We start from the raw sequence: 24,997 nt of genomic DNA, 5'->3' as shown, positions 1-24,997 counted from the left end.
TTTGTCCCATGGTAGCTTGCATGTAGAGGCATCATGTGATCCATTTCTTTTGCAGCGAATACAGTGTAAATCTGCCTTTTCTCCTTGAGAATGTCTGCCCCCCCTGCCTCTGAAATATCTTCCTCTTCCTCTTCGTCCACCTCTTCCTCTTGTAGAATCTTGAGAGGGATTCTTTTCTTTATGAGAAATGCACACAGTCTCTTCAGAAGATTCAGGGGCTATCTTCTTTTCGAAAGCTTTCTCTCTTTCAACAAACTTTTTCACAAGAGAGTCAAAGGTTATATATTTGAGATTTCCATTTGCTTGCAATGACTCAAGATAATTGGAGTAAGTAGGATAAAGTGCCTTGAGAAAAGAAATAAGAGGAATATCCAATTCAACCTTAGTGGATTTGATATCATGCATTATAGACTTTACTTCAGATGCAAGAGCAAGAGGATCATTATTTTTCAGTTCAAGAGTGAAGAGTTTAATCATGAGTTGGACAACTTCAAGTGTAGAATGTGAGTCATAGAGTTCTTTCAGCTTTTGTAGGGCTTCAAAGGTAGTTGAATATGACGAAATATGGCGACTCACCTCTTCATTTACAGATGCTTCGATTAATGCATAGGCTTTTCTGTTCTTGTTTTCCCAAATGACGAGCTCTTTGTCTGAGGTAGGTTGTATTGGGTCATTGTCTCCTTCTCTGACACACACTCCTTTCCACAACTAATTGATGATGAGGGTATGTTTTATCATCCAAGACCATTTAGGATAGTTCTCCTTGCCAGTGAGAACTATTCCCACCATGGATATGATTGAATGCTTTCTGTAAAAAAAAAACTTTTCCTGATAGAAAAGAATACTTCTGCCAATATACAGTAAAAATGTACTCAAAAATTTCTGTGGGAAAAGATTTTGGTTGTTTAATTCATACCACAGTCAATAATCAATCATTCACCACGAACTCTACAAAGTTGGAGCAGCAACAACATCAACCATGAGCTCTACAAAGTTGGACCAGCAACGACATCACAATTTCAAGCTCTGATGGCAGACATACATCTCATGTAATCTGAGAACATTAAACATCTATATTCTAGAGTTTTTGCTTAAAATTTCTGGCAACATAATAGTAGAACTAATGAAATCTGCAAAGCTCACTGGAAATACAAAAAAATCACCATAAATCCCTTTGATTCTCTAGACCTTGAAGCCACGATTGTTTCTCTTACCACGAGCTGTCTCAAATTTCCTACCCTATGATCGAACATATGGTTTTGTGCCGAACACCTGGTGCTCTTCCAAAGTGCCTGACAGCCTCACGATGGCTCTTGGGGCCACACAGCAATACTTCCTTCCAAAGTGCTTGACAGCGTTAAACATATGGCAGCGTTAAAAATATGGAACAATGTTAAAACATATGGGACAACGTTTAAAAAATATGGGATAGGGACAACGTTAAAACATATGGCAGCGTTAAAAAATATGGAACAGTGTTAAAACATATGGGATTAAAAAAATATGGGATAGGGACAGCGTTAAAACATATGGCAGCGTTAAACAGACAAGCTTAAGCGTTCAAGAGATGAGCTATAGACAGTGGTTTCTCTGGGCTTTTATACGTTGTCAATGATGCCGAGTCTTCCAGCTCCCAACCTAATGGCGTGGTTTGCAAATTAATGATGCGACTGAATGGTATACAGCGTTAACACAACGTTTCAATGAACACATCATTTCAATTGAACAACGTTCAATCCAGCATTGATACCAATACCATAACATAGCGTTTCAATGAACACAACGTTTCAACCATCATTGATGTCAGAGCAGCGTTCAATGGAATGGTGCGACTGGAACAAGTCAGAACCAGCGTTCAATTAAAATGTTAGAACATTCACAAAAAAAAATTAACGTACAGTGCTTCTTTCAAGATAGAATGGGCAATGCTGGACAAGACAACGCTTCAGAAGAGTAGGGCGCAGGTTTTATAAAAGGAATATGCTAGAACAGACACTTAGTCAGTCAAGGGAGTTACAAGGCACATGAGCCAAAAAAAGGAGCTGGCTCTTATACCATGTTAGGCCAGGCAGTAACTCCAATAGGCAGTAAAACTGATTCGATTTATTTCATTAGGTATGCTAGTGTTATATTCAAAAGGGTGTGACTGCTCAGTTCATCTCCTGATGACTATTCACATTCCTAATTTAACTATTTACATAAATTCACTCAATTGTGAGGATTAGGTGTCAACAAAACAATACTTTCAGAGGTGTTAGACTTGCTTTTCATGAACAAGGTCCATTCAAATAGATGGAGTTCTACCAGTGTGTCGCTAAGTGTTGTAGCAGCTACAACCACCCTCCAAATTTTGCCTTAGCTAAGTTTTGGAGCCTCCCTACAACCCTTCCACAACAACATGTCTTTCCTTATCAAGTACACAAAATTCAGTGATTTTCTAGTAGATTTCCAGCCTCTGCATGATGGCTTGTTGCACCCCCCACACAGGTTGTTTCTCTAGACTTGGTCTACCAGTAGGATGAACAACTCCCTCAAGAAATTGTGTAATTCTGGATGGGAACCAACCTTCCCTCTAGAAATTGCACAATTCTGTTTGGCAGCCTGTTGGGCTCCAAAATTGTACAAATATGCCTATCACCCTTCACTGAAAAAGTTGCGCAATTCCTCCCAGTAGGGCTGCTCAAACCAAAAATTGCACAATTCTCGGTAGAAGTCAGCTACTCAACCCAGAATTTGTGCAATCCTTTTGGGCAACCAACCCAGCTCCTTCCCAGAAACACGCAAATGTTTCCCCTCAGCTGAGCAATTTGTTGCATATGCCGTTGAGTTGACTGGTTCCATCAGGGACTGAGAAAACTTGACTTGCATTCATAGGCTGTTTTTTCCCAAAATAGCAAAAAGAAACATGCAAAAAGAATCCCTATATTTTAGGGAGTTATTTTTAACAACTGGAGGTTACATGCAAAGATCATTTTAGAATCAGTCCTCCAAGTGTTGCTTTTTCCTATATTTGTGGCATCCGCGTAATGAGCCTCAAACTTATTTATTCGACTCTTCAGAGCTCACTTATTCACATCTATCTTGGAGCTCTGACATCCCACAACACATCAAGGAGTCTTCGACACATCTAGCTTAGCTATTCACGGCTAAGTCTTCTTACCTTGTATTTTACAACATTTTTGTCACTTTTTGTCTTTTCACTTGTGTGGGTGATGTTTACTTGATTTATTTGAATGCTTGTTGTTGTTTACATGCATACTATCTTGTACTAGCACCGTTTCATTTTTCGTTAGCATCTCATTGTTGTCACATGCATGAAATTGTTTTGCACAAACATTTGCTGATTCAACAACTCGCTTCACTGACATGCATGTTTTTCTTTTTTCTAAATCTTCCATTCATTGTTTACATGCATGATCATGCACTCCTACTTACACTTAGTATTTTCATGCATTCAGTTTCACATTTGTTTTCAGTTTCCCATCGACGGGTTTGGGCAACCTTGGCCTGGACTCTTCCTCACCAAGATAGCATTGCGTAATCTTGAGAGTGAAGGATCTGTCTTCCTCTCAGGAAATGCACATTTCTACCCAGTGACTATCCTCTAGTCTTGCATTGAATAATTCTAAGGGATAGTGATTGCTAGCCCAGAAAGTTGTGCAATGCAGTCAATGGGCATGCAACCACTGCAAGCTAAAATTGTGCATTGCGTAGTTCCAGTACCTAGCAGGCCAGCCTAGATTGTGAATTTCACAATTCTAGCAGCTAGCCATCCTCCCAGACAACCCAGACAACCTTTTGCGCAGTTCCGGCAGCCAATCTTTGAGCCTCCGAGGAAAAATTGAGCAATCCTTTCCAGTCAATCCTCAGGCATGTTGCATGTCGTTCCTTAGTTTTCTTTGGTTTTAGCTGACATATTTATTCCCATGAGTGTCACTATGTTTCTAGATCTAATAGGTGCTCATCTACCTCTTAGCAGTTCAGGATCAATGGACTCCAAGAGAGTAGGATCAAAGGACACTGATGGAAGTGCAACTGGAGCAGCAGTTGAGCGAGTGTTCATAAGTCTACCGATCTATGATGAGACCAAGCTAATTCTAGACAAGGACATCAAGCTGAAATGGAAAGAGGTCGATGATGCATTTGTAGGAACATTTGGGGAAGACCTTGAAGACTGCCAAGTCTATGTGAACATCGACAAGTCCGGCTTGTTCTAGATTGCATGCAGGTATCCTATGCTCCCATGCACAGACATGATACATTATATCATCTTGCACACTAATCCCAAGACGATGACATTGAGCAGTATTAGAGGGATGGAGATTGCTACCTTCAGGGCACAGGATTATGATGAGATGTATCAGATGCTGAAGCCCATAATCACCATGGATACAACCTTTAGCATACCCATTAGTAATGCCAATTGTAGAGATACCTTGAAGAACTGGGTGAAGGAGCCTGCTATATTCAAGATGACACCCAACCAGGTATACAAAACAAAGATATTGCAGAAGGTGTATCAATACTTGGTCATCTCTTCATGCCATCTATATGGCCAAGAATGCACGGAAACCTTCTCACAGAGTCGGGTGATCGCATTGGACCAACTGGCCAGAGAAGGCAAAGCATGCAACTGGTTCAACATGTTGGCTCACCAGCTAAAGGAGCAGGTAGCAAGGGCTTGAAATCCCCCCAAAGGTATGCAAGCAGAAATATACATGTCCACTTACATCTTGGATGCAATCTGTGCCCGTAAGGAGTTCCCAAGCTTGAAGTGGACATGGACACCGACGGAGACCTCTGTGAACCCTTATTGTAATATGTTGTCTAAATGTAGCTTCATAGGAGTTATCACACGACTATTCGATCATTTTCTTAGCCTGGTTTACAAGATGATATTCGAACAGGATCCACCCTGCATGTCGAAGGCAGCAATGGAGGCATTGATCGAAATAGCTGATTGGTATGCCTCACCATCTAACACCTTCATACGGATTTACAGCACGGAGAAGCCTCTGCATGTTCTACAAAATTTTTCCTTGGACAAACACATCATGCAGGAAGTAGTATATCACATCTCGGCAGGTTTATCAACTAGGATGCATCGGAAGAAGAAGGCACCTTGGCCCACTCTTCCATTGCGGATCGGGTTTTATGAAATACAGACTTTGAAGAATGCATATGTCTAAGAAGAGGATATGAATAAATATCCATTCGACACCAAAAGTTACAATCCGTAAGACCTACATTGTCCTGTGAAAGACGACTACACGAGAGTACAATTTAACTGGATCCATGAGGCATGTCATTAGGCGAAGGTAGACCCATGGAGATATTTTCACACCTTCTACAAACCTGATGAATCAGTCAGGTTCGTTGTGGAATGGGTAACGAAGCATCATCCTGGAATGCACCAGAAGCAGTAGTAGTAGAGGTAAACATACTAGTGCATGACAAGGGAAAAAGGAATATTGTCGACAACGTGGAGGAAGAGAAAAGCTACAAGTTCTAAGCAGACCCACTTGTGCAAAAAGTAGCTTTGGCAATAGAGAAAAAGAGGCAATAGTTCAACAAGAGAAATGCACAAATGGGGAAAGAGAAATAGAGAATGGTGGAAACAGATAGGGATTTTTATGAGTTGAAGGAGAAACTCTATAAGGAACATGACCTGTGCAGATGAGAGAAGGAAGTGCAGCAGGAACAAGTACAACAGGGGGTGAAACTTGTACAGATAGATGAAACTGCACCCATACAGGTAATAGACTCATCAGAATAGCTGGCATCAGGTAGACAGGGTGAACCATTAAAGGAGTAGGACTTCGCTCAGGAGATGGAGCAAGCACTTGAACAGATGGATACGGATATGGAGCAACAGGATTTAGAGAAAGATATCGACCTCATGCCTCACCATCAAGGGGTCGACCCACCAGCTTCATCGCCTCCAGAAGAGAAGAAAGTCCTTCGTGACCAAGGAGACACTGAGATCCGATCAGACGGAAGGAGAGATGCACAACATCTCATTCGATGAGTCTCAACATAGAGTTGTGCAATCTCGCAAAGTGTCGACTCCTGATGATCATACTTCTCCTGCGCAGTTTTAGGAATGAGTGATCGTGTCTAATGTGTGCAAACATCTAGTAGCATTGGCTGATGCTATCAGAGCATATGTCGAAGCCACTAGCTCGAGTGTTCACTTCCTGATAGATAAGAACGAGCAAATGGCTAAGGAGATACAGGTGACCAAGCAGGGAGGATAATTGCCCCGAGAAAAATTGAAGAAGGAAATACTGGTTAAAGTATCGTCCCTCGACATAGCCACGCGGACATTGTATTTCAAGTTTGGTACCATGCATAAGGCAGTCTTCCATCTCAACGATTTGTAGCAGTAATGTGCTAGAAGAGCACGTATCGTGTCAAACGTGCATGCTGTTGTTGATTACATCTAAACATGGATGATGAGATACAAGGGAGCCCCACTTCACTTTCCTAAGATGATGAATCCTAGAGTGGTCGAGCTGAAGGCATGCATTGGGAGTCAGATCTCGAACTATGAAGATCTCTCGCAACTCATCACTAGTCTACAGGCTTCCCATGCACGTGTATTCAAGAGTATGGATGTTGTTGTGCACGCACATGTGATCCCATCTATTGGGAAACTCACCTAGGAAAAGACAAAGGCAAAGGTCCAAATAGAGATTGACTGGTCCTTTGATGAGTTGATGCGCATAGCCACTAGCCCAAACTTGTCAATCAGCAAAGACACCATGCACAAGTATGTTGCTAGTCCATCCGCACTCAAGACAATGATGTGCATGCTATCAGACGAGTTAGGGAGAGGAGCCCGAGTAGTGTACCCAGATGTTATGGAGGCAAGAGTTCGTTTCGAGAAAGATGTCATCTTAGAGTACACGGACACCATTGCGGCTATCAAGCTTGGCATAAGTTCGCTACTGTCGACCACTATGAGGATGTCGAAGAGCTAGTCTTCCAACAATTGTCCGAGTCATATTGATGTCTTGCATGGCTTGCTCAATCCATTTTGTCTCACATGGGGACATGTGCATTGTAATGTAACGTCTTCTCAAGTCCAAGTTCAAGTGTTGATATTTAGATGTAACGGTCATAGAGTAGATGAAGAACCATGAGGGTAGATGAACTGTCACCAAAGGGGAATGTCAAGGGCCACCCCACACTTTGCTATATATAGTCCCTCGTAACTCATTGTAGACGCTTTTGGTTAGCCAAGCTTCCAATAGGACTATCTTAGAGGGAGCTTGGACATTATTGTAACAGGTCTTGGCTTTTCCACTGCACAAAGCTAGTATACCTCTTTGGAGTAGCAGGTGATAGTGACTGTAACGTTCCACTGTCATAACTAGTGGTTGAACATGGATGTATTGTATGAATGAAACCTACACTTCTTGATATAACAGAGCCAACATGTTTCATACATATGTTGTATTGTATTTCACCTATCTGTTTACTCTAAATGATATATGTATCGGTTTTCTTACGCATACATGTGTAGCTATTTTATGTATATGTATGTATGAATCTTTCTAAATTTTGTTGTTGGTTTAACCATCACTTTGTATTGCTAGCTTACTTTCCTTCCATGTTGTGATGCATCTTTTCTTGTGTGTTCCCTTCTTAACAACGTTCTTTCACAGGTTTCCAAGCGGCACACTCACCTCACCCCCCATGTGTTAGAGCTGCTCATGCATATTCCTTGAGTTACTACATATGTCACACCCTTGCTAACAATAGGGACATCTTACTTACCTTTGTGTGAAACCACAGTCAAAGCATTACCGTATGATCCATTGTTGGGACTCCTACACCAAGGGTCTGAGGTCTAATTGGGACTTCTTACCACGGAGATCCCCTGACATGTTGGTGGGTCCAGCACCGTCAATAGGACCAAAGGTGTCATGCTCACTGATTTATCTGATTTTTTCTTCTTGTGCATCCCAGTCAAACCGCTTTTCTGCATCTTATTGACGATGAATGGGGACTCAAAGCCTACGCCCCCTTCCTCTTCTCCCTCTATCTCTTCCTCTGGGTCCGTGTGGTTAGTGTATGAATAATCAAGTTTGATGGTGGCCTACAATGTAGTCTTTTACCTTCTTGCTTCTATTTCCTTGGCACCCGCTTATTTCTCCCTTGCAACAGTTTCTTTCTGTTGCATGACCTTTCCTGTACTCCCCCGCACAATTATTCCTCATCTAGGTCTAGGGGCTTCGTCAATTGTTTGGACCTATCCATCTTTCCCTTATGGAAGATTTCGGTTGGGTTTTTCTGTGACGATTGTCATATCGGTGCTTGTTGAGGCCTCTTTTGATTATTCTCTCCCACCATGGAAGCAGATGGCTTAGGCCTTGGCGACCTAGGTGCAGTGGTAGGAAACCTTGTAGGTACACATTGGGACGATTTTGTCTCAAGTTTTGTTGCAGTCATTCTCTCGAGGAATTTCTCGCGTTGCCAATTAGGAAAATTTGTGAATCCCCATTGTGAAATAATTCTCTCCCAATCTTTATCAGACATACAACACTGCTCTAAACACAATTGAGAACACAAAACACAATTGAGAACACAACAACTTAAGGAAAATTATCTGGAAGAAAAGTGTTTGAATGTGGAGTGGGATTCCATATTTATAGCTCAATTTGAATTCAAATCTATGTGTTCCCTCCAATTCCCTGTCATTAATGCATCTTTTGCAGCAGATTTCCAAAGATATGCATATTAAATGCTCCCCCCGCTCCTTTTAATGGAAAAATCGCCATCCAATCAGCTATAGTGCTTCCAACAGTCACTTTTTGGCCAGGCTATGTGGGACCCACCATCATAGAATATCACCTTCATCAAAGCTTCCCTTTGCACCTTGCCTTGATTCATATCGCAGCCTCTTCGCTTCGCCCAACCTTCTTTTGGCAATGTAGTTTATAGTCCTGTGCTCCCTTGCAACTACCTAGAGCACTAAAACTATCCCATAATCATATAGTTATTGCATAGAGGGGGGATCACTCCTGTATAGCTTCAATTGACTCCCATTGATTTCTCCCAGAAATAATTTCTCATTCAGATCCATGAGCTAAACTGCGCCTCCATCCGTAATCTCCTTAATAATATACGGCCCCAACCAATGCATTTGGAACTTCCCCAGAAACTTTGTGAACTTACTGTGATATAGCAATACCAAATCTTCTTTCTTGAAGGTGCGGTATTTGATCTGGCATTCATGCCATGCCTTTTCACGATTCTTCTGCACCTGCTGATGAAAACTAGCCAATAAGCGATCTTCCTCCAATTCAATGAGCTACACGAGGCTTTCTTCCATGGTATCGGGATTAGCCATGTATGTAACTGCAACAATCCGTAAACTGGGCACTATGTACTCCATTGGCATTACAGCTTCTTGGCCATAAACTAATCTAAACACCATTTTTCTAATCAATTTCTTGCAGGTAGTTCTATACACCCATAGAACAACTGGTGTGCGTACATCCCAGTCATTTTTCTTTGCATTACAAATCTTTGTTAAGGAATTCTCCATAATTTTTTTAAGTGATTCCATGGTATCATTCGCTTGAGGATGATATGGCGTACTCTTCTAGTGATACATTTGGAACTCTTCGAGAATTTTTTTTTTGTCTCATTTAAGAAGTGTGAAATTTTATCGCTCATCAAGATCTTCGGGCAGCCAAACCGAGACAAATTATACTCGAATATTAACTTCACAGTTGTGGATGAACTACAATCCTTCATAGACTATGCCTCAACCCACCTTATTAAATATTTAGTCACTGTAATGATGTATCTAGCTCCAGTATTCTTTCCTAGTGGTTGAATTGGTCCCACAAAGTCTATCACCCATTTATGAAACACCTGCAACAATACTTGTGGATTCAAAGGTACTTCATCTCTTCATGATGGTCTCCCCATTCTCTGGCAAGCATCACATGCTCTGCAATAAACCTTGGAATCTTTACGCATGGTCGGCCGCTATAGTCTTGCTTGTCAAATCTTTTGTGTGGTGGCTCTTCTAGCATAATGTCCTATGGAAACCTCTCCATGTGCTTCAGTAAGGATACGTTTTCATTCACGCTCTAGGACATACCTCCACAATACTTCATTTGATCCATTTTAAATAAATGTACTATGATAACAGAGAAATTTGCAGCCTGGACCACCAATTCCTTCCTTTTTTATGTTGAATACCCCTCAAGAGTTGTATCTGTAGACAAGAATTGGGTTATGTTTGCAAAATGGTCATCAACAACGCGCACAACAAAGATTTGTGCATCAGTTAATCCCTCCAGATTTGTAGGTTCATCCCCATTCTCAATCTGCGAAAGGTGATATGGTTTAGCATTCAGGTGCCCTGGCTTCACAATTACCTCAAATTCATATTCCTGAAAGAGCAGCAACCATCGATATATTTTCTCCCCCAACACAGGGCTTTTGACCAGGTACTTCCAAGCAGAATGGTCTATGTACATCTTGAAGTGAGCACCCAGCAAGTAGTGCCTGAATTTTTGCAGCGCATACACCATTACTAGTCCTTTGTGCTTTGTGGTTGAATAATTCTTCTCTGCCTCCGATAACTTCCTACTCACAAACGCAATCGGATGGTCGATATCACCCTCACCTGGTTGGGTTAGCACAGCTCCCAGGGCTATGCAAGATGCATCAACATGGACGTGGAACTCCTTCTTCCAATCGGGGAACTCTAAAATGGGTGCGGTGACCATTTTTTTCTTCAAAAAATCCAAACTCTTCTGGTAGTCATCATCCAAACAAAACGTCGCATCCTTCTTCAACAATTTTTTCATAGTCGCAGTGATCTGGGCATACACTTTGATGAAATTTCTCTAATTCCCTGTGTGGCCGAGCATCACGCCCTATTGTTTGACATTCATTGGAGGTTCTAGATTAATAATCACTACAATTTTGGCATGGTCTACCATCAACCCCTATTTATAGACTACATGGCCCAAAATTATCCCATATGGTATGTAGAATATCGATTTCTTCAAATTAATGGATATTTGATACTTTTGACAAGTATCCAACATGAGGCGAATACTGGCAATGTTACTCTGGTAGACCCCTATGTTACTCTAGAAGACCCCTTTCAAATTTATCCATAAATAAATTGACATCTTCTAAACCATCATAATGCGGTAAGTTGGATACCTCAGTGGATATACATTGGAGTGATTTTGTAATCCTATTGCATCGTAGCGACAATGCCTCATGCAACCTATTTTTCCAGCGTTCTAGCTCCTCATCTAAATCTAAATTATAGGAGTTTTCCTTTTCCCATGTAATCTGCCCATCAGCTATAGGGTTGATCCAATCCTCATCCTATGTAGTCATCTTATAGATCTGCTCAATATTGTCCTCATCATCATAATTTCGGACCGGTTCAGTATATCGTGCAGCCTCATGCGGATCCAATGGAACAATAACCCTTATTTCTTTCCTTTCAAATCTCATACTGCGCTTCTTAAGGTTGATGAATGCGTTCATATCAAATGCCCAATAAATTCCAAGCAACGATGGTTATGGGTTATTATCTTCCACTATTTCGATCACTTTGAAGTCAGCTATGGCGCGCGCCCCTTCAATATACATAATCACCCCATGTAGGCACCCCATAGGAATAATATTTTGTTGATTCGCCATCCTTAGCTAGATCGGGTACCACTGTAGCATTGGTCTTCTCATTCATTCCCAAGTTTTCTTTGGTAGCACATTCGCATCAAACCCTAAATCAAGAATTACTAGGTTCATCTCATATTCTCCAATATGGGCAGTCATCTCATTTCGTGACCAGTCCTTTTCTTAATTTGTCCACCTTATGTACCGCGCACTATTCCAATAAAGATTTATTCTTGCTAGTGCAGTTATCTATCAATTCTTGCAGTCCTTCTACTGCCTTTGTATCCCTTATGAGCTTCATGCATGTTTTTAAAAATGATGCTAATAATGAGGGTTTTGCATCTTGCACAACACTGACGTCTTCAAGCGTTCTCATAATTGGAGTCCTTGATGTAGAAGCTCCTACATTCGTGAAGCTCCTTATTGCTTCCATAAACATTTCCTTTAATTTACTTACATTGCATCTAGTCTCCTTATCAACAACCTTGCGAACCCATACATTTTCCTTTGGTTTTTTCCCTTTATCCTCCCATGTATCTATGCCACTTCGCATGACAATATTAACACTAGGACCCTCTTCACGCAGTTCATATCTCATCGTCTGGATGTTCTAGGTAGGCTACTGAGTCTGAGTATTCATTTTTTTGCATCTTCGTAATGAGCACAGGGCAATATTCTATGACATGATCAAACTGGCGACAATATTGACATGAGTGGTGCATTGGATTCTAACAATCTCGCGTAAAGTGACCTAGTTCTCCATACTTGTAGAAAATGATCTAGCCATGACCTTCTAGCAACTCCTCCTCATCCTCTTCCTCGTCCTTGAAACACTTTGTGTGCTGCAATTGCACCTTGATCCCGAGAATGAGCCTCCATTTGTACTCTATATGTTGGTTTTCTCTCCATCATCAATTCATAATTGTGGCAGTTGCACTCGTCATGACCCATAGACTTACAATAATTACAAAAAAACTACTCTAGAGTCTGCACAAAATTATGTAGAAATTGACAATTTTCTGTCATATGTTTCCTTGTAATTTGACAAATAGCGCACCACGGTACTACATCCATACTTTTCCCAGCGGTATTCTCAGGCATTAGGGGAATAGGACCTCCCCCAACTAGGTAATTATGATACACTGGGAAATGATCCTTATCATGACCATGGTCCTTACATTTGAAACACCATACTTCCATGCGGACCTCATTCTAGACTTCCTTTCCCTTGTTGAGGCTTTGCATATCGATATGCAGGCTAGCCAAATGTGATTGAATCTATTGTACTACCAGATTCCTATCCTGAATAGGTGAGGCTTCCAATTTCATAGCAATCTCCAGTGCCTCAACCCACGTTCCAATCCTCTGTTGTGATAGTGGAAATATTAAATTGGGCAATAGCAAAGCAATTTACCAGTCCTTGTGTTAGTCAATTTTGATCTACATATTAGCTTATTGTAGAAAACATTTCAACCTCTGATCAAAGTCCCACATGGACTCATTCACCTTTTGTTGGATCTCTTTGACCTCTATTACTGACTAGTCTTGCGACTTGGGCTTCTTGAATTCATTATTGAGATATTTCCTTGTTTCTTCCAGCATTTCATTGGGATGAGCTGAACGATACTTAATATACCAGCTTAGTGCTCCATCTTGTGGTGTTTTAACCAGCTGTGATTTCTTCAAGTCATCATCTATAATCTGTTGTGACTTCCACACAACATCATCTACAACCAAAACTATTCAAGGTGTTTTATCCCTAGACCCTTGAATATGGTCATATTCATAGCATTGGCCGTGTTGAATAGTGCAGGTAGAGGTGGAGGCAGAGGTGTAGGTGTAGGTGTGTGAGGCAGAGGTGATGGTGGAGGTGTAGTGGATGGGTGTAGTATTCCTGCGATACCTTGACTTACCATCTGCGGTGCACCTAGAGGTGTCTTCAGAGCAATACTTTCTTCATCACTATTAGATGCTCCCAAGATAGGGCTATACTCAACACCTAAATCTAGATCCCTTCTGAATTTATTTCCACTTCATGTAGCTCCCGTCAAATATCTTCTAAACATTATTTCAATGGCATAACCGTTTTCTCGTACAATAGCATTTTAATCTAAGTTTTTAGTGACTTCATATACTTACCTCTTGGTCCTTTGAAAAACTGGTGTTCAACTTTGCTATAAATGACATGTATCGATCGAAAACTCAGTGATGAATCCACCCAAAATGCTATTGATCTAGTAATCGACAGCCCTCGCAATCTTATTTTTGGAAGCTTCAAGGTGCCTTACTAGTTCTGGAGTCAACATGATAGCGTTATCCAACTTCTATGTACCTTGTCTATCCACCAATTTAGACAACCATTGGTGTAATTAGCATGGAAAAGAGCAGAAGAAAAATTCATTTTCATCTATATATAGGTATCTATTCAACCACTCTTCCTTTGACAGACACAAATTCTTATTTTCCTAGGCTACAAATTCATGCATCTTCTCATCTATCCACTTCTCAATTTCCTTCTTAGTTGGGACCCATTTATTCAACATCACACATCCCTCAAATAGATCCCAATATCAACAACATAACCAATTTGTGGCTTGAGGGGCTCTGGACCCAGGTTCAAAGTTAGCTATGCCAACCAACAAAAACATAAAATGTCGGCCCTTTCGGCAATAACTTGCATAACACAGGCTATAGTCTCACGTAACACAGTATTGGGGGGTGAAAGAACCAAGTTTATACATCCATAGGTCTATGTGATGGGTTTCTATGATTCCTAGGGCCTTATTCCGACCTTCGCAAACCCTAACCCTCGAAATTTGGAAATTAGGATAACTTATAGATGAAAACTCCTAACTCTATGCCAATTGGTTTAAACATTCATGTTGGGCCTTTGTTTTGTCTTGCTTTATATCACCTTTTACTCAAAATCACTCATGCTTTTGTTTATCTTGACTAGTCATTGTCATAGTTTTGTGCATTCTCGGAGATAATAAGTATTTGTTATTCCTTTGTTTTAATGAGATTTAAACATTAAAGGCATATTTAATAATACTTTGTGTGTTTGCAGGTTTACAAAGTTGGTTATATGCCTATTCAGATAAAGGTGAAGTTCCTGCACCACACATTCTTGCACTAGTATTGGTAGGATTTCTGCACCACACATTCCTGCACCAGTTTAGATTTTACAACTTCTACCCGAATTTGCAGCAGTTTCCCAACAACCAATTTACTCCTCTATTTCCATGCCAATCGTTGTGAATCTCAAAATTCTGAAACATGGGTTTTTTTCCCAATATAGGAAATTGAGTAAGTGGTGGGTCATTTTCCAAAATGCTTAAGGGTTGAGGGGGTATGAAGAGGTCTTTGGAGGAAGCTTGTTAAAAATACCAATTTTCCAGAAATCTAGAAAATGCCCAGATTTGGAAAATTCGTATTAAATCTCTATTTTTTAATAAGGGAATAGTTGTACTAATATTCTATTTAATTATAATTTGTTTGGAATGATATCCCCATGATTGTTTACAAATAATACGATTAATTATCATGTAAACATATTATAAAAGGAGGAGAGATTATGCATGCAGGGAGGGGAGGTGGTAACAGGCCTGCGTTTCTAAACGGGAGATTGTACATTTTGTTATTGCCCAAATTTGGGCTGGACTCTATATTTCATGATGTACTTTGCCTTTTTGAATTAATAGGAAGAAGGAGCTCCACCTCATGCTTTTCAAATGTTATTTGTTCCTTTAAACAAATGAGTATGATCTGAGTTACTGAGCAACGTCTTTTCTTAGAAGGGAAACGGGCTGGTTGCTAGGGCCCAGCCAACCCAGCTCGTTTACCCTATTTTGATTTTGTATTAATTTATGTGTTTATATTGTTAAGTGTGATTTAATTGAATTCTATTTCCATGCACATGCATTCCTGTCAAAGTGTGAACGAATTCGTTGTGTGAAGTAGATAAATTTACTTTTCCTGCAATTTCTTTTCCTGCACTTGATTTCAGATTGGTTTTCCTCTGCCTGGTCCAAGCAGGAGAAATAACCTTGCAGTAGTGCACGTTGGTGTGATATTTCCTTTTCTGCAATTCCGTCTGATAGGTTTCCCCCGCCTGGTCCAAGTAGGAGAAATGAACCTGCACCAGTGCACGTTAGTGTGTTGCAACAAGACTTTTAGCTTACTTCCCGCAATCTTCTTTTCTTTCATTAAATGCTTATGATAGGATAAATTTATATTGATTGTTTCTTTATTATTGCATTCTGTTAAGATCAAGAAAATTCACTTTTTATGTGTGCAATTTAATTTGACACTTGCAATAATTAAGCACTCATTTTAAGAATTAATAGCTAAGTGCAGGAAGCTCTGATCAAGTGCAAGAACTAGTTTCTTGTCATAGGATCTGAGTGCTCTGAACCCTGGAAGTTTGAGCCCTTGCATGAAGTAAAAATCCTTTGGTAAAGACACCATTTACACCTACACAAACCTTTGTTCCTGCACTAGTGCAAGCAGACTACGATAATGTAGGACAGATTATTGCAAGAAGGAAATCTTTAAAGAAGCAGGTTTAAGGGCTCATTCTACCAGACTACCACGTGTCTCCGCTAAAGAAAAACATAGCACATACTCAGTAATTAAAAATTGATTAGTTGGAGTGATTGCCTTTTTATTTTGATTCCTTTGTAAATGCATTCTTTCTTGTTCCAACACTAGATTACTTTGATGATTCAGTTATCTTTTACTCTTTCGATTCTACAAGATTTTCTTTAAAGTAGGAATTTCTATAAGGAAAATTCATACCATCTCTAGCATTTCCTGTGCTTCTTCTCTAAGTTTACGAATCCCCCAAGTTGACAATTAAGTGTTGAGGAGTTTGCTTAAGTGCAATTCCTGCACCCAACAACTCATAACATCAAGTTAATAAACATATCTACCACTTTCAAGCATATATTAAGTGTTTCTTATGATAATTGAAATAAATAGAGCGAATTCACAATAAATGCAGAAGTAAACATAAACACACAAATATGAAGATATGGCTTCAAAATAGTATTTATTATGCTCAATCCTTCTGTTACATACTCTTTCTTCCCTGCACACATAACTGTAGGGGCCCCCGCACTCAGCTTTGGACTTACCAAGGTCTATGCGCATACAACTACAAGAGCCTTCCCCTTCATGTAAGTATAGAAAATAGACTCTTCTTCCTTAGATCACTCGCCCATACATATATCTTCAATGATTAACTACTATCTATGACTTGCTATGACTCCTTTATCTATCTTCTTTCATTACAATACCATGGTTTGCGAACCATGGGCAGGTCACAAAACATCTTAACTTCTAACAAACTAAGGGGCTTTTACCTTCCTAAAGCCCCTTTTACTTCTAATTACCTTTGCGCTCCGCTTCCTCAAAATTCTCCGTTTCCTCAAAATGTGGAGACTTTACAAAGATAACAAAAATTATTAGAAAGTTTTTGTAATAATTTTTGTTATCTTTGTAAAGTCTCCACATTTTGAGGAAGCGGAATGCGAAGGTCATTAGAAGTCAAAGGGGCTTTAGGAAGGTCAAAGCCCCTTAGTATGTTAGAAGTTAAGATGTTTTGTGACCCGCCCATGGTTCACGAACCATGGTATTGTAATGAAAGAAGCTATATAAAGGAGTCATAGCGAGTCATAGTTAGTAGTTAATCATTGAAGAACTATGTATGGGCAAGTGATCTAAGATAGAAGAGTTTATTTTTTGTACATAGGCAAAGCAAAAGGATGCTACAGCTGAGTGCCTAGGCCCCTACAACTATGTGCACAGGGAAGAAAGAGTTTGTAACAGAAGAATTGAGCATAATAAAGATTATTTTGAAGCCATATCTACGTATCTGTGTGTTTATGTTTACTTCTACATTTACTATGAATTCACTCTATTTATTTCAATTATCATAAGAAACACTTAATATATTCATGGAAGTGATAGATCTATTTATTTAATTGATGTTATGAATGTTTAAAGCAATCAGCGCAGAGTTAGGAGATTTCATCTGTAAGTTATCCTAATTTCCACATTTCAAGGGTTAGAGTTCGCAAAGGTCTAAATAAGGCCCTAGGAATCACATAAACCCATCACACAGACCTCTAGATGTGGAAACCTAGTTCTATCATCCCCCAATACTGCCTCGGGTGAGACTGCAGCCTACGCTACGCACGATGTTGCCAAAAGGGCTGGTAGTTTAGGGTTTTGTTGGTGGTGGAGCTAATTTTGAACCTGGGTCCAGACCCCCTCAAGCCAACAGTACATGTCCTTTAGACATCCACTTTACAATTGTTATAAAATTATATATTATAGAGCAATGGAACACACAAAATATTACAGAAACAAAAACACAGAGAATGCATAAAATAAGAGAGACACAGATATACATGGTTCACCCAATTTGGGCTACATCCATGGAGAAACAACCAGTCCTTCCTTTATATTATCCACCAAAATGAAGATATACAACCTACAAAAAAATATATTGTAATTTACTCTTCACTCTCACACGGTCTCCTCTCTATTTCTCGCTCAGAATACACATACACATCCGCAATACAATTCTCTCATATAAATCGAGGGGTTTCCTTCTAGGGAAAAAACCCTAAATTAAACATAACTTATACCATCAGGTCATCTACCCCGTTAGGAACTGGGGTCCAATGCAACAACACCTTTGAATAAAGAATATAACCAGGCTCCATTCCCAAATCTAATACATTTTCGAATAATAATTTACATAATCCAAAAATGATGTGGCACATTATGACTCATGACATGAAATCATATGACACTGATGACATGGACTACATGATGACATGACAATGTCAAGCCATTCTTTGTTTCTTCTTTTTTGTATCTTCTTGAAGATAGAACATGATATCTTCTTCCACCTCCGTATGGCTTAGAGATGAGAGTGTTATCTGGAACTTGAGCTATTGTCACAATTTGATGTCTCTTTCCTTCCTCTTTATTGATCAACTTGTACTTGCAGCTACCGAGATGTCTTCGAGAATGGCCTCCTTCTCCATCTCCTTCATCATCACCTTTTCATAGCATGATAGAATATCTACTACTCCAATTCAATCATGACAAAGACATTATTCAGATAAATCTCTATTCTAATATGTAGCATGATAATCCCTTCACTGAGCTGATACTAGGTGGTAGGTTGAGAAAAAGGCTCAAGGACTATGTATTTGTGTAGCTTATGCAGTCAAGGGTCGGGACAAAGGCTTGAGACTATGCAATTCATAGTTCAGGTTGGACTGAGTTTGAAAACTATGAAGTTGAGGGATTCAAGAAACCAAGTTGAGGGTTGTAGCATTGAGTTTTCCCACTGCGTAGTATTGGAAGGATAGGAGATTAGGTAATTGTGAAATTTCATAGTTTAGGAGCTCAAGGTTAAGACTTGAAGGATGAGACTGAGCAATGCACAGTTCAGGCCTGGTTGGAAGAAAGATTACAAGTTCTAGAGCTCAGTGGTTGGGATTGAGAACTAAGATTGTGCAATGCACAGTTCTGGAATGAAGAAATTGTGCATTGTGCAGTGTCAATAGAAAAGGCTTCTTCTTAAGGATAGAGACTATGTATTGCATAGTCCAGGAGGACTTGACAAGGCTGAGTGGCCCGATGGGGGAGTTTTCCTAGTTTTGACTAAGTGTTGGATCAATGAGATGAGACTGAGAAAAAGAATGTTTTGAACATGATCAAACACTTAGATTACTTGATGACACAAGGAGGAACACTTAGAACACATGAATAACACACTTTTCTTAATGTGACAACTTTTCAATGGCTAACACCAAGTGTGGCACCAAAGATACACTTTACGACGATTGTGACGACACTTGTGCGACAATTCTTGAAACATTGGAGATGAGTGAAATAGAAGTTTTCATGGTGAGAAAAACCCATTTGCACCAAAATTACCCCCTCAACGCACTAGAGCTAGCTTGTGTACAATGTGTGACACTTAACATGCTAGAAGGCAATACTTTAATCATATCACAAATAGGACTAAAACACTTACAAAAAAAATGCAATGACTCTTAATATTTGTGATGATAGCAAGTGAACTCAAAGTAGGCTCTAAAATTTGGATGTAGGAAAACAATTTGGAGGGTGTTGTAGAAACGAAAACACTTGGCGACACACTAGTAGAATTATAGCTTCTTTGCCTTGGATAGTTATTTTGTGCATGGTCTAGTTCTTTAGGGAGTATCAATTCATAATTTTATTACCTTGGTTTCCCCACTTACCTCATGCACAAACTTAGTCCCCTTTGTCCTTTCTTGGTCAAACACAAATATAAAGTCGAAAAAATGACAATGTTTCGAATCAGGAGAAGGGTAATGAATTTCACGAGATTTATATTTTCAGACTATAGTTTTTCATATCTCGTGTTGTTCCACTATCAGTAGGCTTGGAAAATACCTCAGAAGAGTCACTACAGGAACAAAAACATTGATCTGTTTCCAGCGATCCTGGATAATACCCCGACAGAGTTGCTTGCTTCACCTCCTTGTGCAAGAAACTTTTCCCTTCTTTCTCCCTGTATTTATGTATTTTATATATAGGACTATGCATAGGAACTTATTCATTTCATGGGCAGAAGAGGGATCCTAACTTATCAAGAGAAGAAGAGATTTTTCCTCCAGAGAAGCATATATAAGACCTATGATTTTGATTTTCTCATTTAAATTTTCCCCTTGTCCTTCCCTACTTGACTGGATAAGCGCAGAAATAACTGAAACATACAAAACCGAGTGAAGGCATAAGGTTTCTAGAATAGACATAGATATCATGGCACAACACAAGGATCTCTTTCTGAAAGGATCATATTTTCCGTCAGAACATCATTGACCAAAAGGTGTAACCAAAACTAAGAATAAGGACTGAAGGTTAGCCAAATGTTGTAGTGTCACAAGACTCTTTTCAATTTAGCCACATGCAATGAAGTTGAAGAACATGTTTACACATGATGCTTATTTACATGAATGAAAGGAAACAGGAATACCAAACTAAACAAAACAAAGAACAAAAGAAAAATTTGTGCGCATAGAGTATGGAACAACCCTAAACCACCATTGAAAATATTTCTTTAAATATTTGCCATTAACATGAAGATAGTCAACCTTCCTGTCTAAATAAAGGAGGTGATACGTGTGATGGCCAAGCTTCTGATGCACGGTATATGGTCTAATCCACAGGGATTGGAACTTAGTATCTTTTCCTTTGTCTTCGTGGGATTTATCCCACTACAAGACCAGGTCACCCACACTGAATTCATTTTTCTTTGCAAATTTCCTTTCAAGCCATCTCTTGATATGATTATGATGGAGAGAAAAATTTCTTTAGCTTTCTTTCTTTCTTCCTGAAGTTAAATGGGATTTTTTATCCTACTCTGAACCAATAGGCATGGCTTACCTTGAGATTCTTGTGAAAGTTGAAGGGAAGGGAAATAGATGTTCGTTACTAGGATGTATTCTTTTCCATACATCAAGAAGGGGTTGTATTTAGAGAAGGTTTAGGCATGGCACAGTTAGCCCATAGGGCATTAACCAAAGTAGAGTATTAGTTCCTTTGCTCAGATAAAATGGTCTTTTTGATAATATGGATAAGGTTCTTATTGGTAGACTCAACAAGACCATTTCCTTGCGGGTGGTAATTAACATAATGTTTCAATATGTTGTCATTTTCCAATGTGAAATAATATAATTTTAATGATAAGAAATATGTTTCATTGTCAAAACAAGTGAAGTCAAAATGCCAAACCTGGTAATGATATTTTGTTTGAGGAATTTAATTACATTTTGATCATTCACTTGCTTAAGTGGAAATAATTTTTTCCACCACATGAAGTAATATGTGGCAATAAGAATATAGTGGTGTTTCTTCGATGAGTGTGTAAAGATCTCACTGATAACATCCAAGCCCCATTATTGAAATGGTTCTTCCACAGTGATAGGTTGCAATGGGGCGACTAACTTCTTCCCTAAGCCAATACACTTCTGATAGACCATACACTTTTGGGCATAAGCATGAGAATCTTTGAACAACATGGGCCATTAAAAGCTGACCTCTATCACTTTGTGCACCATAGTGTCACCCATGAAGTTTCCTCTAACTTGTCCATCATGAAGGCCATGTAATACCTTTTCTGAATATGGTGCTTCCAAGCATCTTAGAAAGACTTTGTTATGGTGCTTTTAGAAAAGCACTCCATGTACCAACTAATAAGATAGATCTTTCAATCTAACTACCCTCTTCTGTCATGCAAATAAATAAGGGGGGAGAGTATTGTGCTCAAGATATTGTCACACATTTGCGTACCATGAGGTTGGAATGTTAGTGGGGGGATATTTCTCTACATTGTACATCTCAATACCGTGCTCCCATCCAGATGAATCATCTTCTGTTGTATTCATTTTTTCCATTTTTAGCTAGCATAGACCATGACCCTTGATAGTGTGAACTAGTTTGAATTCAAGATCATATTCCTATAAACTAGTCATCCAGTTTGCTCTCCTTTCACCAAACTCTTGTTGAAAAAATAATGATCTAATTCCTCATTGTGGAACAAAGAAAATACAATGATTCTTCAAAAGATAAGGCCAAAAGTATTCCATCACTTGGTAGACCACATAAGCTTGTTTATCAATGGTGGGATAGTAAAGCTCAAGTCCTTGCAAGATAGATTCATGAAGGATATGGGACTCTCATTATTCTGATCATCTTTTTGCATAAGTACAACGACAAGAGAAGTATCAAAAGAAAAGGTATAGAGCAGGAAATCCTTGTTGAAGTTTGGGTTATACAGGGTTGGTGCTTTTGTGATTGCTTTCTTTATAAGGGAAAATGCATCATTTTCGCTTTTATCCCACTTGTATATTGCATCTGTCTTCACCATCTTCTACATGGATTTCACTATTTGGGCATAATTAGAGATGAACTTACAGAGAAAATTTATCTTCCCCAAGAAGGATTGCATGGTTTTCTTATCTACTAGGAAGCAAATCTCTGTAATACCCTTCACCCTTTTAGGGTCCACTTTAAACCCACTTTTTCTATGATGTGGCCCAAGAGATTTCTCTCGGACACTGAAAAAATTATCTTCTTAGGATTAAGAGATATCTCGTCTTTCTGATATCTCTCAAAAAATTCTTCAGATGGCGCAAGTGGTCAGATATCCTTTTAGAAAACACTGTGACATCACCAAGATACACCACTACAGTCTAACCAATCAAACCTCGAAATTTGATGCCAATTTAACATTGTAAGGCTGCATCAGCATTAACCATCCCAAATGGAACTATTCAAAGAAAGCATGTCCCGTTTCATTCAAAAATTTGTTTTTAGTATGTCAGGTTTTGACACTAGAACTTGGTTGTACCCTGAAAGTCCTTCAAGCAAAGAAAACATTTTTAACCCTAATATTGTTGTTGTGACATTCTTGTTTTTTATAAGTTACATATTAGATAGATAAAAAAAAAAAATTAAAAAAAAATATATATATATATCAAAATGATATACAAAAAATGATAAGTTACAATATGGACCAAAAACAACTTGGAAAATAAAAATGTTAGGAATCATTACTATTACAGGTCCATATCAATGACATGATAGGATAGTTGCTCTTAAAAAGGAAGGCAAAATGAAAATGTTAGATAAGAAATAAAAGAAAAATGTTTGCTTTAGGAAAATAAAATTAAGGTTTCTAGCTCAAAATGCACCTTTGAAAATATCCTTTTGATTAATCATGCTTTAGTTCTTTAATTATGATTTAATTGTTGTAATAAAGCTTGATGACCTCATAAAATAAGTGACAAATTACAACTTTTGTTGTATTGGCGGAAACGACAAAATGACACATCGGGCACCGATAACCAATGCGTAATTTTCAATGAATATCCTTCACTCCGCCTAGATCAACGACGAAGGAAGCCTTTCGGCGACCCCTTGGTCATTTCCCGTTAACGTGGGGGGGGGGGGGTTTCCGAAAAGTAGTTTTCATGGCTATTGCTTTTTGCAATGTGCCGCCTCCAAAACATTTCAAACCGCCAAGGCCAGAAACCACAAACCATTATGCTCCCCCCGAAATCCCTTTCCAGTTTTCTTCCATCCAACTGTTGACCTCTCCTGTGCCTTATGAATCTATTGTCTTCTATCCAATCATGAGCCTCCACGCCATCCATCTGTTTTCACTTACCCATTCACTGCCCGCCATGTTATGATATCATTTCCCATACGCTCCAAAGTTGTTGCTATGCCTCATTATCCGTTTAAACATCCGTTAAGAATTAATTCTCATTTCCCTTGAAAATTAATTGCCTACGACTAGATATAAATAGTCAATTGAGCCCAATTGAAACTATAAATGCTCCATGGCTCCAATCTTTGCCACTTTTCGCTTCCATCCATAAACCAAAAGCATCCCATTTGTCACTCTGTGTATTTTTGCCACTGTCATCAATTTTAAATTAAAACAGCTTCTAAATTTCTCCTACAGCAGTGATGGATCCTAAAGCAAAGATATAGAAGACTGCTGAAGAAGGGAATCCCTCCACAGCCTCCCTTGATCTGGATCATATGGCACTTGTAGACTCCCTTTTCAAGATCAGTGATTGTGATTGTGAATTTGATTTTTATGAATTACATTCATGGTTAAAACTGAAATATACCAATAAGGAGGATCCCATTCGCTTCTGGGAGAAACTTCTGCCATTATTTTCTTTTCCTAAGACCCATCATTTCACTAATCTAATATCTTTGTGTCAAGCCAGGTATGACCCTGTGCAAATAATAGTGATGACTCAACATGGAAAAATCATGATTACCATCACTTCTCAGAGCATAAACTAGATTTTAATGATTCCTCCATCTGATTACCTTAGCCTTTTCTCACCTGCAACTCTCATGGACCTATACAATAAACTCACTTTCCCACATAGAGCTCTTATATTTGAACTTTTCCTACCAGAAGATGTTGAATTACCTAAGAGAAATCCTCCATATTCATCTTCCATGTTCCCTGAAGCTACTAGAAAAAATATCTCTCTATTATCATACCTCCTAGGTTATGAAAATGACCAAGATATTGATGAATCCATCCTTGGATTATTTTCTATTTTTAGCAAAGAATATCAACTTGCCTTCGTGTATAATTATAGCCACTTTTTGGTTGATAATATACATGAACAGTTTATGAATTTGACCACACAAGGAGTTTTTGAGGTATAGTTCAGTTATAATTCATCTAATTTTGTTTCAACAGGGAGATATATTTCCCATTCAGCTG

The sequence above is a fragment of the Pinus tabuliformis genome, chromosome 7 (assembly GCF_031772625.1).
Source record: "Pinus tabuliformis cultivar Carrire ecotype Pingquan chromosome 7, CPIR1, whole genome shotgun sequence".
Taxonomy (NCBI): Eukaryota; Viridiplantae; Streptophyta; class Pinopsida; order Pinales; family Pinaceae; genus Pinus; species Pinus tabuliformis.
The sequence above is the reverse complement of the archived record's forward strand: the minus strand, read 5'-3'. Positions refer to the sequence as shown.